Below are 12,872 nucleotides of genomic sequence, written 5' to 3'. Positions count from 1 at the left end.
ACATTAAGAAATGGGCAATGACTAGTTCTGCAACACTCTAGCCATTATCACTGTTGTCCTCTGAACAAATTTGAACATTTCTTCTCAAACTGCAACTTTGTTATCCTGTTATATCTATTTCAGTCTATTTCATTTTTTTCTGTATTTTTAATTTTAAAAAAAGTTATTCACTTTACATCACCTGGTTTCCTCCTCCTGCCCCCCCCCCCGACCCCCGACTCCTGCTCAACAGTTCCAACAATTCTTCTTCCTATGACATCCTCCAATTTTCCTGTAATCAGATGGGGAATCACCGTGGTCATCTGCTGATCCTGGTACATCAAATCTCTGCAGAGCCAGCCACTTACTCTCTCATTGAAGCTAGACAAGGCTGCCCAGGTAGAAGAACTTATCCAGAAACATGTAACAGATTTTTGGATAGGACTCACTCCATTTGTTCAGTATTCACATGAGCACAATCTGCATATCTGCAGTATGTGTGCAAAGAGGCCTAGGTCCAGTTAATGTATTCTTTTTGGTTGGTGCTTCAGTCTCTGAGAATCCCAAAACTCCACGTTAGTTGAAAGTGTCACTTTTTCTGTGGAGTTCCTATCATTTTGGGGCCCATAATAATTCCCCTTATTCTTCCATAAGAGTACATCCCCAAGCTCAATCTACTGTTTGGCTGTAGGTGTCTGCCTCAGTCTGAGTAAGCTTCTGGGTAAAGTTTCTCTGAGGATAGCAATGTTTGAACATTTTCTGCAACTATAAGAGGGTATCACTAATAATGTCAGAGATTGGTGCTTGCTCATGTATGGGTCTCAATTTGGGCCTGGTATTGGCTTGCCATTTCTTCAGTCTCTACTCCACTCCCTGTACATGCATTTATTGTTGACACAATGAATTTGGGGTCAAAATTTTTGTGGGTTGTTTGAAGTCCCTATTACTATAAAGGAGTACCTGCTTGGCTGTAGGAGATAGCCTCTTTGAGTTCCATACTGAAATTCTGTGAGTAACAGCTAAAGTCACCCCTATTGATTATTGGGCACCTCCCTTAACCCAAGTGGCTGTCATGTATTGGAGATGATCTTCTGTACTGATCCTATCAGTAGTATTAAATCAAACAGTCCTCTGGAAGTGGGGGTGAGTGGTTGAAGATGATTATAAAAAAGAGTAAAAAGAAGGCAAAAGTTAGAAAATGGGAGAGCTCTCCAGTAAATACTGCAGCAGCCTTGAGTTTAATTATCTTGGGTCTATAGAGTGTGGCATGGGTATCCTGTAGTTTATTGCTAATATCCACTTATGACTACACACCATGCATGCCCTTTTGGGACTAGATTATCTCACTCAAGATATGTTTGAGTTCCATCCATTTTTCTGCAAAATTCATCATGTTTTCATTTTTAATAGCTGAATAGTATTCCATTGTGTAGATGTATCACATTTTCCTTAACTATTCTTCAATTGAGGGACATGTAGGTTGTTTTCAGTTTCTGAATATTACAAATAAAGCCACTATGAACATAATTGAGCATGTGTCTTTTTGGAATGGTGTAGCATCTTATTGGTATATGCCCAGGAGTTGTATAACAACAACTCCTAGAGATAGAAGTATTCCTAGTTTTGGGAGAAAACATCAAATTGATTTCCAAACTGTACAAGTTTATACATCCACCAACAACGTCAAAGTGTTCTCCCTTTTCCACATCCTTGTCACCATGTGCTATTACTTGAGTTTTTCATCTTAGCCATTCTAGTGGTTATAGATTGGAAATTCATAGTTGTTGTGATTGGCATTTTCATGATGTCTATGAATATTGAACATTTCTTTGTGTGCTTCCTGGCCATTCAAGATTCCTCCTCTGCAAATTCCTTGTTTATCTCTGTACCCCATTTTAAAATTCGGCTATTTTGGTTGTTATTCTCTAATGTTTTTTGAAGGATGTTATTCATCTGTCAGATGGAGGGATTACCCATTTATGAACTATTGTTCTTAGAGCATGGGCCATTCATGTACTCTTCAGAAAAATTCTTTCCTGTACCAAGGCTATGTGTTCCCACATTATATTTTATGAGATTTAGTGTATACATTTTATATTGATGTCTTTTGTCCACTTGGACTTGAGTTTTATATATATATATAAACACGAATCTATTTTGATTCTCCTTCATGTAGACATCCAGTTAGACCAACACCATTTGGAGGAGATGCTTTCCTTTATCTATTCTATGGTTTTGACTTCTTTGGCAAAATTCAAGTGTCTATAGGGGTATGGATTTATAGCTGTGTCTACAATTTTATTCTATTGATAAATGTATGTTTTTGTATCAATACCATGCTTTTTTATATCACTATTGCTCTATAATACCATTTAGGTCAGGGATATTTATTTCTCCCGAAGTTCGTTTAATGTTCAATGTTGTTTTCTCTATCCTGAATTTTTAATTTTTCCCTGCAAAGTTGAGAATTGCTCTTACAAGTTTTATGAAGACTTCTGTCGATATTTTTGTGGGCATTACATTGAATCTGTAGAGTGATTTGGTTAAAATGAGCATTTTCACTATAAAGTCTTCCTATCATGAGAATTAAAAATCTTTCTGTCTTCTGATGTCTTCTTCAATTTAATTCTCCAGGAATTTGAAGGTCTTTTCATACTGATTTCACTTAGTTGGTTAGAGTTACAGCAATATATTTTATATTATTGATGGCTATTGTAAACTCTGTTGTTTTCCGAATTTCTTTCTGGGTCAATTATCATTTATATAAAGGAAGGCTACTGATATATTTGAATTAATTTTGTATATAGTCTGTTTGCTGAAGCTGTTTATGAGCTGTAGGAGTTCTCTGGTATCATTTTTGAGATCTATTATGTATACTATTGTTTCATCTGCATATAGGAAAATCTTGACATCTTCCTTTCCAGTTTGTAAGTTCTTTAACCCCCATTTGTTTTCTAATTGCTCTAGCTAGAACTTATAGTACTATATTTAATAGATAAAGAGAAAATGGGAAGCATTTTCTTGTCCCTTATTTTAGTGGGATTGCTTCTAGTCCCTCTCAGTAGTAAAGACTTCCATATCCTCACTAGCATATTCCATTAAACCCCATTTAAAGCATTCCACTACTTTCCAAATCCAAAGTCCCAGAAATTACATTATTCCAAACAAATGCCTGGTTAGGATTATCATAGCAATACCCTATTCCCTGATACCAACTTATGTCTTAGCATTTTACTGCTGTGAACAGACACCATGAACAAGGAAAGTCTTATAAAGGATGGCATTTAATTGGGGCTGGTTTACAGGCTCAGAGAGTCAATCTATTATCATCAAATATGGGAGCATGTCAGCATCTAGCTAGGCATGGTAAAGGCAGACTTGAGATTTCTGCATCTTCATTTGAATGCTGCTAGTGGATGACTGACATCCAGGCAGCTAGGATGAGTGTTTTTTCCCATGCACCCAGTGACACACCTACTCCACTGGGCCCACATCTTCTAATAGTGCCACTCTCTGGGCAAAGCAAATTCAAACCATCACGATATCTGTAGAAATTTGAATCAAATAGAACCTAAGACCAGTTATTTGATACACAGTGAGTTTTGAGATAGAACCAATTAGTACAATTTAAGGGACCATGTGAAATGAAAGAGCTCTTTCCAACAGGAAAAAATTGCATTTATAAACAATCTTATATCAGTCAATTTTGTACAGCCTCACATATAAAATGAAAAGGGATGAACTGTGTTGAAGGATAGAGGGAGAGTAGTAATTATTATAGTATTTGTATTACCTATGAATTCATTAGTCTTTTGTAAATTGTCAACAGAAACATATTTGGCTACCTATTCTTCATAACCTTATAAGGCAATGACAGTTCTTCATGCTGTTTCTGTAAAGAAGTATAACATTCTGAATAGCAGATAACTCATTTATTTTCCACACATGTTATGTGTTATAAATATAAGATTAAGGCATAGGCAGGTTCAATATTGTCTAGGAAATCTTGCCTTTTCAATTGCTATAAAATACGTTTTTCATCATGATCAAGAAAACAAAATAGAACAGTAGAAAAGTTAAAAATGACAGGAATTTGTAAATCTATGTTGTGATTTTAAGACTTGTTCAATTTTTTCTAAAGGTGCACACCCTAATTCATCAAAATAGGAATTGTGTAATCATTTCAATGGGTCACATAAGCCCAAGAATTAATTGCTTAAAACACTGAATTTTATGTAATATTACAGTATTCAGAACCCATACTTTCGTGATTAGTGTGCTTTGTTTACAGGGTGACAGCCAACACCATCCAGTTGATTTCCTCTGTTTATTTTGCCATTGAAGAAATTAATAGGAGCATTTATATTTTACCAAATATTTCCCTACTAGATATGATTGAATGTAACTTAATGATGGATCATGTGAAAAGAGGTTTGTACTTGAAAAGAAAGGAAATTATTCCTAATTACTACTGTAAAAATCAGAGAAGATATTTAATAGTACTTATGGGACCTGTGTGGAAACTGTCTACCAAAATCGGATGATTCCTATACAACTCTGGAACTCCAGAGGTATGTCAGGGTGGGTTACTTTTAATGAAATACTATTTTACCACGGTTTGTGTTTCTGTGTACAAGGACGGATTAAAAGTCAAAGAATTTATTTATATCTGCTCTGATCTTTCAAACATAAATACTTAGATATGTTCTGTGTCAAAAAACACCTTTATGGTAAATGTGATTGAGAGACAGCAGTAAAGAAGAATATTTACCTGAACACTTAGTTTATCTGTAGTTGTTAGGTGAATCACAAGAATTTGGATATGATTTTAATAGTAACACAAAGAAATCTTACTTTTTGAATGTACTTTAGCAAACTTAGATCTTAGTCTGAGTCCTCTGCATTCCATCTTCTTCATGTTGCTGCTTATGGGTGTATTTCAGCTTTACTGTGGTCATTTTCATCTTCTTCTAAGTGACAATGAACAGTTTCCTCACCTATCTCAGATATCACCCAAGGACACATCTCTACCATTAGCCATGGTATCCCTAATGGTTTACTTCCAATGGAACTGGGTAGGAATAATAGTTACAGATGATGACCATTCAATTCAATTCCTTTCTGACTTGAGAGGAGAAATGCAAAGAAACATTGTCTGTTTAGCATTTGTAACTATTATCGCAAAGGACAGGATGTTATATTTTAAAATGATTCAAAAGTACTATCAACAAATCATAATGTCATCAGCACAAGTTGTAATCATCTATGGAGATAAAGAATCTTACATACAATATACCTTCATACTATGGAGGTATTTGTCCAAACAAAATAGTATTTAAGTGGTTACTCAGGTCACCAATTGGAATGTCCATGAGTGATACATGTTATAACTTATACAATGCTGTATATGCTATGGCCCATTCACTCCATGAGATGCTTCTGCAGTGTGTAGATACACAATCACTGAATCCTGGAAAGAAACTGGAATGGGACTCCTGGAAGGTAAAGTGTCTTATACTGAATGTATATCATAAAAATGACATTGTTAAAGGGAATCATGAATTCAAAAACCATGTAAAGAAGAACCTCTATCTGTGGATGGGTCGGAGAGCACCCTCATAGATACAAAGGAGAGGGAAAAGGGAAGATGTAGGAGGGGGTTGTGGAGGGGTAATCAGGAAATGAGATATCGTTTGAGATATAAATGATTGGAATGATTAATATTAAAAACCAATATCATATTTATTTTTTTATTTTATTATTTTTATTAGATACTTGCTTTATTTACATTTCAAATGTTATCCCCTTTCCTCATCTCCTCTGCAAAAAACCCCTATCCCATCCCCCATACTCCTGCTTACCAATGCTTCCGCCTACATTCCTGACCTTGTATTCTACTACACTGAGGCATCGATCTTTTACATGGCCAATGGTCTCTCCTCTCATTGTGGTCTGAAAAGGTCATTCTCTGCTACAATGTAGCTGAAGCCATGGTTCCCTTCATGTGTCCTCTTTGGTTGGTTGTTTAGGCTCTGGGAGCTCTGGGTGTACTGGTTGGTGCACATATTTTTAATGAATGCTATACATATAAAAAATGAAAAATTCTCATGAAAGTATTAAATGGAATTAAGAAAATGACTTTTTATGATAAAAAATGTTGCTGATCTCAAATAATATTCAAGTACTTTTGCCTTATTTTGACCTACTAAGGGTTTAAATTCACTAAATTATTATCAAATAACACTGTAGGCAGAAAAAATTAGAAAACATATCTCTTTTCTCCAAACATAAATTCAGGTGTGCATGTATTTGTGAATCACATCCAGTGGGAAAATGTTGTTTGTAAAGCATAATGAAACTTTACATGTAACCAGAACTTATTTTCTTTTTTAGTAATGAATACTTCTGATAAACATGGATTTTTAAAGTAGATACTTGATATTATGGATATTCCAAACTTTATAATTTATGTAATAATGTGAACACATAGTTGAAACTAAAATAACAAATGTGTTTCAGATGTTCTCTTTTCTGAAGAACATACAATTTGTAAATCCTGCTGGAGACCTGGTAAACATGAACCAAAATATAATATTGAATACAGAATATGATATTTTCTATATCATGGATTTTCTAAAATAGTATGGACTTAAAAAAAACAGGAAGTTTTTCTGGTTATTTTACAAATCGTCAACAACTGTGTATGTCTGATGAAATGATCAAGTGGGATACAAATATTGATCAGGTAATTTGTAATTTAGTTTTACTTTTAATACTTGGTATGTAGTACAATTAATTAAAAATCTTGTCCATTTTTGTTTTGGCAAAGCATGATGTCTAATATTCTAATGTCTAATATTTATTCAGTTATTGACTCTCTAGTTTTCTAAAATTATTTTCTCTCTCTCTATCTGTCTATTTCTCTTTCTCTCTATCTCTGTGTCTCTGTGTGTGTGTATGTGTGTGTGTGTGTTCCTGTATCAATTGAGTGCTTTAGTCTTTTGTTATGCTAAATACTGCTTGCTCCCATAGACCTCACAAAGACCCAAGTGGCAATTTGGACCTTGCCTCCCATGTTATCCCTGATTGGTGAATCAATATCTTTACAGCCAATAGCTGGTCACAAGAGACATAGACCTAGGGTTTAGGTTTATAAGTGGTTGTAGGAGCACTGGGAGAGGAGAGAGAGACACAGAGAGGCAGATAGAGTGGAGAGAGAGAGAGAGAGAGAGAGAGAGAGAGAGAGAGAGAGAGAGAGAGAGAGAGAAAGGTAGAGGACATGAGTTAGAAGTAAAGAAAGCATGGGCACTAGGGCTGGCCTATTGGAGTTAAGAGTGTCCCAAATGAAACACAATATGTAATAATCTGTAGTTATAGACAGCAAATAAAATCCTAATACCATAGAGGATAGATATAAATCCAGTTCTAGTATAGGAAAAGGCTTATTGTAAATATAAAGTGTGTCTTTTATCCAGGAAATAAATGGTCCAAGGTGGAGTAGAAACCCTAGATTGAGATTAAATATTTTCTGTACCAGTCACTCTCTCTTGGTCTCTGTCTCTGATTGGCTTTTTTTTCTCTCTCTCTCTAATGGGTATTTCATATTATATAAGTCATGATGTATTTATAAAATTTTTATCTTTAAAAAGGAAAACAATGTAATTTTACTTTATATTATGATACGTGTTTGTAAAAGGAGGTTTTCAGTGGCTTTCTTTTGTGAATCAATGCATCATTTGCCACTTATGTTGAACTGTTTATTTCTGTTATCTGTCTGATTCTCCTCAGAATCTGCCCTCCTTATGTAGTGTGCCTTGCAGACCAGGACTCAGAAAATCCCCTCAGGAATGGAAGGCTTTTTGCTGTTTTGATTGTAAACCCTGCCCAGAAAATGAAATTTCCAACATGACAAGTATGGATACATATTTTCAAAATAATAAGATTGTTTACTTCTCCCATATTTACATAGTTTTCATAAGTCCTTTGGGGAAAGTCAAAGATAAATATCATTTCAAAGTAAAAAACATCAGTAGCACTGCAGTTTGAAATCATAATTGCAGTCTCTTGAACGATATATTGTCTGATAATTCTTTGAATCAAAGAAAACTATTTATTTACAGTACTAAAAATTACTGAATTATTTTATATTTGCATGTTTCAAGTATATTAAAGATGTAGATGCTATGCATGATGTATATCAGTTGATCCATAGTAGCGGCTGGATGTATGGCAGTTTCATTCTTTGGTTTCTATTTCTTCTCAAATATTCAGAGGATGTGTTGCCGGAGTGTTGCCTGCTTTCCTGGTCAGCTCAGAGAGTGTGTTCAGGGGCAAGTATTGAGTGTTAGTAGTTGGAAGAATGGTGATCAGGTGTGATGGTCTGAGAGATCAACTGGGCGTGGGAGGGCATGGACAGGAGCTGAAGTGAATTTTCCCTTGTAATTCTGTTGCAATACTAGTGAAGAGCCTGAGAACTATGTCTGAGGTAATAGTGATAGGAAGATGTGTCTACTGTTCTTCCTATCAGTTGCCACTCACTTTAGCTCCTTCAATCCTTTCCATTAAACTTCCATAGGAGTCCCAGACCTCAAAACAATGGTTGGCATAAGTATCACTATTTAGGGATTATATGATAGCAACATAAATGACCCTCAAAATTCTACCAGAGAACTTCAACAACTGATAAGCATCTTCGAAAAAGTGGCTGAATATAAAATTATCTCAAATATATCTTTTTTTATGTTTAAGATCTCATTGTTTTTAATATTTTTATTTTCTATATTCTTTGCTTACATTCCAAATGATTTCCCATTTCCCGGATCCCCCCTCCCCATATGTCCCATAAACCTTCTTCTCTCCATCCCTTCTCCAATCACCTCCTTCCTTTTTCTCTGTCCTTATATTACCCTCCAATGCTAGATCAATCCTTTCCAGGATCAGGACCCTCTCCATACTTCTTCATGGGAGTCATTTGCTATGTGATTTGTGCCTTGGGTATTCAGGGCTTCTGGGCTAATTAATATCCACTTATCAGAGATTGCATTCCATGTGTATTCTTTTGTGATTGGGTTACATCACTTAGGATGATATTTTCCAGATCAAACCATTTGCCTAAAAATTTTGTGAATTTATTGTTTCTAATTGCTGAGCCTTCCATTACACAAATGATAAACAGGAGAAAAATTGGGAATATAAACCCTTTGCAATAGCCACAAATAATATAAAATTTATTGGTACAACTCTAACCAAGCAAGTGAAAGACTTGTATAATAAAATTTTCAAGTACTCGAAGAAAAAAATTGAAGAAGACCACAGATGATAGAAAGATCTCCCATGCTCATGGATCAATAGGATTAATAGAGTGAAAATGGCAGTCCTAATAAAGCAATCTACATACTCAATGCAATTGCCATTAAAATTTTGGCATAACTCTTCACAGACTTGGAAAGAACAATTCTCAATTTCACATGTAAAAACAATAAAAGCTAGGATAGAAATTCCACTTCTCACCAATAAAAGGAATTCTGGGAAAATCTCCATCCATGATATGAAGCTGATCTATAGAGTGAAAGTGACAAAAACTATATGGCATTGGTACAGAGACAGACAGTTTGATCCAGGGAATATAATTGAAGACCCAGAAATAAGCACACACACCTATGGATATTATGGAGATAATTGGAGATAATGAAGATAATTGTAAATAGTTCTACCTGAAGACCCAGATATACCTCTACTGAACATATACCCAAAAGATGCTCCACCATACCACATTGACATGTCCTTTTCAATGTTCATAGCAGATATATATATATAAGCTAGAACCTAGAAACAACCCAGATATACCTCATCTAAAGTATGGATAAAGAAAATGTATTTCATTTACACAGTGAATTACTATTCAGCTATTAAAAATGAGGATATCACAAACTTTGCAGGCAAATGGATGGAATTAGAAAAGATCCTGAGTGAGGTAACCCAAACTCAGAAGAACAGTCATGGTATGCACTCACTGATAAGTGGATATTAGCCAAAAAGTACAGAGACCCATGATAAAATTCACAGACCACATGATATTAAATAAGAAGTTATACCCAAATGAGGATGTTTCAGTCCCACTTAGAGTGGTGAAAAAGTAATAATGGGAAGCAGATGGAGGTAGAGAACTAAGTGGGAAAGATGAGGGGGGAGTGAAAACAGAGACATGACCAGGTATTAGGGAAGACAGGAGAGAAGTCTCTAAAGTCAGGAGAATGAATGAAAATATGCAACTGAGGAGAGTGGAGCCATGCAGAATCTGTAGAAACTCTCAGAGACCTGGGATGTGAGAAGTTTCCAGGAATCAATGGATATGATCTTATCTGGAATGCAAAACAGTAGCCAGATGGAACTTAAGTAGACCACCTCATGTATATGCACAGGGTCCTAGGAAAGGAATGGGTCTAAAATTTTGACCCATAATTGTTCCTGTCTAAAAGAAATGCAGGGCAAATATTGAACAGAGACTGAAGTAAAGTTTATTTAGTGACTTGCCCAACTTGAAATATATTCCATGTCAGGTGCCAATCCCTGACAATATTATGGAAGCAATGTTGTACTTGCAGACAAGAACCTAGCATGGATATTTTCTGAGAGGCTATACTAGCAGATGACTGAAAAAGATTAATTTAATATTTTTTCCTATGCTAGATATGGATCAATGTGTGAAGTGCCCAGAGGATGAATATATGAACACCGGACAAACTAACTGCCTTAAAAATGTTGTAAGCTTTCTGGATTATGAAGAAACTGTGGGAATGGCTCTGGCTGGCTTGACTGTGTTCTTCTCTTCTCTTACAGCTATTGTACTCTGTGTCTTCTTGAAAAACCGAGACACTCCCATAGTCAAGGCCAATAATGAAACTCTCAGCTATGTCCTACTCATCTCCCTCATATTTTGTTTTATCTCTTCCTTGATCTACATTTGTCATCCCAGTATGGCCAGCTGCATCCTGCAGCAGACCATATTTTCTGTTGTGTTCACTGTGACAGTCTCTACTGTTTTGGCAAAGACAATTACTGTAGTACTGGCATTAAAAAATATTGTTCCAGGAAGAAGGATGAGATGGCTGCTGGTGTCAGAGACACCTAAATTCATTATCCCCATATGTACCATGATCCAAGAGATTCTCTGTGGAATTTGGCTGGGAATTTCTCCTCCATTTGTTGATGCCGATGTAAACATGGTTTATGGCCACATAACCATTGTTTGCAACAAAGGTTCAGTGATTGCCTTCTACTGTGTCCTAGGATACATGGGCACTCTTGCTCTAGCAAGATTTAATGTAGCTTTCCTGGCCAGGAATCTGCCTGACATATTCAATGAAGCCAAGCTCCTGACATTCAGCATGCTGCTGTCCTGCAGTGTCTGGATCACCTTCCTTCCTTTTTACCACATCACTAAGGGCAAGGCTACAGTTGCTGTGGAGATCTTCTGTATCTTGGCCTCCAGTGCAGGGATACTTCTATGCATATTTTTGCCAAAGTGCTACATTATTTTGTTGAGACCACAAATAAATTATTTTCATAAGTTTAGGAAAATATATGTGAAATCTAAAAATATCAACTTAATTTCACTGCTTATTTAGTACATCAAACACATCTACATAATCCCCACACTGCTTTCTATGTATTACATCATTATGTCAGTTTTTACTATTAGAAAATGTAGAAAACAAGCTGCAAAATGAAGATCTAACCTATAACCTGAAGACTATTAGATAAAACAATATAATCAGGTACTTTTATACTTTTAATGCTGGTATGTTTTTATCATTGAAACATGCGATATATAAAACATTGTTATTTGGTGGTACAATTTATATCATTTCATATATATTTTACAGTACAAATTGTGTGTTATTTTAGATTCCAGAAAAAAATGCATTGGCATGTAGATTGCATAGATAGCATTAAATAAAGGAAAGTTATATATTAACCTAGAACTGCAATGAAATCTATAAAACATAATTAAATAATTTGGACATGAGGTATTCTAGTACTTGAGATTATAAGAATAACAAGGAAGGCTCAAAGAAGAATGCTTGAATCTCACGCAGACTGAGAAATAGAATAATTTTTATATATAAATGGAGAGAGGGAATTGGGTGAGAGAGGGAATGGGATGGTGGTCAGGGGGATGAGGTGTAAGAAGAGCCAAGGAGAAAGGATCAGGTAAGTAAACAAAAGATGAAAGTAGTAGTGAAAGGAGGCATCTCAATGATGTGTCAGAGACCTGGAGTGAGATAGGCTCCAAAGTGTCTAGGAGGGTGACTCCAGCCCAGATTCCTGACAGTAGGGGGTTTGGAACCTGAAATGGTTAACTCCTGAAGACAAGCAGGATTCCCAGTGGAGGGATAAAGACCGAGACTCAGAATATTCAACCCATAATTTGTCCTCCAGACTACATTGAAGTGCAGGCACAATGATGGTGCAGAGAATGAAGCAGTAGCTAACCAACAACTGTATCTACTTAAGACTCATCCCATTAGTAAGGAGAAATCCGTGAAACTGCATAAGCTACTCTAAAATGCTCTCAGTCAGGAGCCTAGTATAATTATTATATGAGTTGCTCCACTAAGTAGCTGAAAGAAACAGATGCACATAACCATGAGTAAACATTGGACACAGATAAGGAACTTATCTGAAAGAATGGGCAAAGGATTGAGAGACCCAAATGGGTTATGACCTTCAGAAGAAGTCCAACAAAGACAACTAACCTGGACACTGGGGAGCTCCCAGAGATGAACTATCAACCAATGACCATACATGGGCTGGACCTAAGCTGCCTGCAAAAAGTAGCAAAAGTGCAGCTTGGAATTTATGTAGGTCTGTGAACACCTGGAACAGGGGCA

General features: G+C 35.9%; 1 pseudogene; it reads left to right on the top strand.

Annotated features, from left to right (window-relative positions):
• The first annotated feature begins 1,177 nt into the window (after positions 1–1,177).
• LOC127686065 (vomeronasal type-2 receptor 116-like) lies at positions 1,178–11,606 on the top strand (annotated as a pseudogene).
• Positions 11,607–12,872: the final 1,266 nt, after the last annotated feature.

Source organism: Apodemus sylvaticus, chromosome 1 (assembly GCF_947179515.1).
Source record: "Apodemus sylvaticus chromosome 1, mApoSyl1.1, whole genome shotgun sequence".
Classification (NCBI taxonomy): Eukaryota; Metazoa; Chordata; class Mammalia; order Rodentia; family Muridae; genus Apodemus; species Apodemus sylvaticus.
The sequence above is the reverse complement of the archived record's forward strand: the minus strand, read 5'-3'. Positions and strand labels throughout refer to the sequence as shown.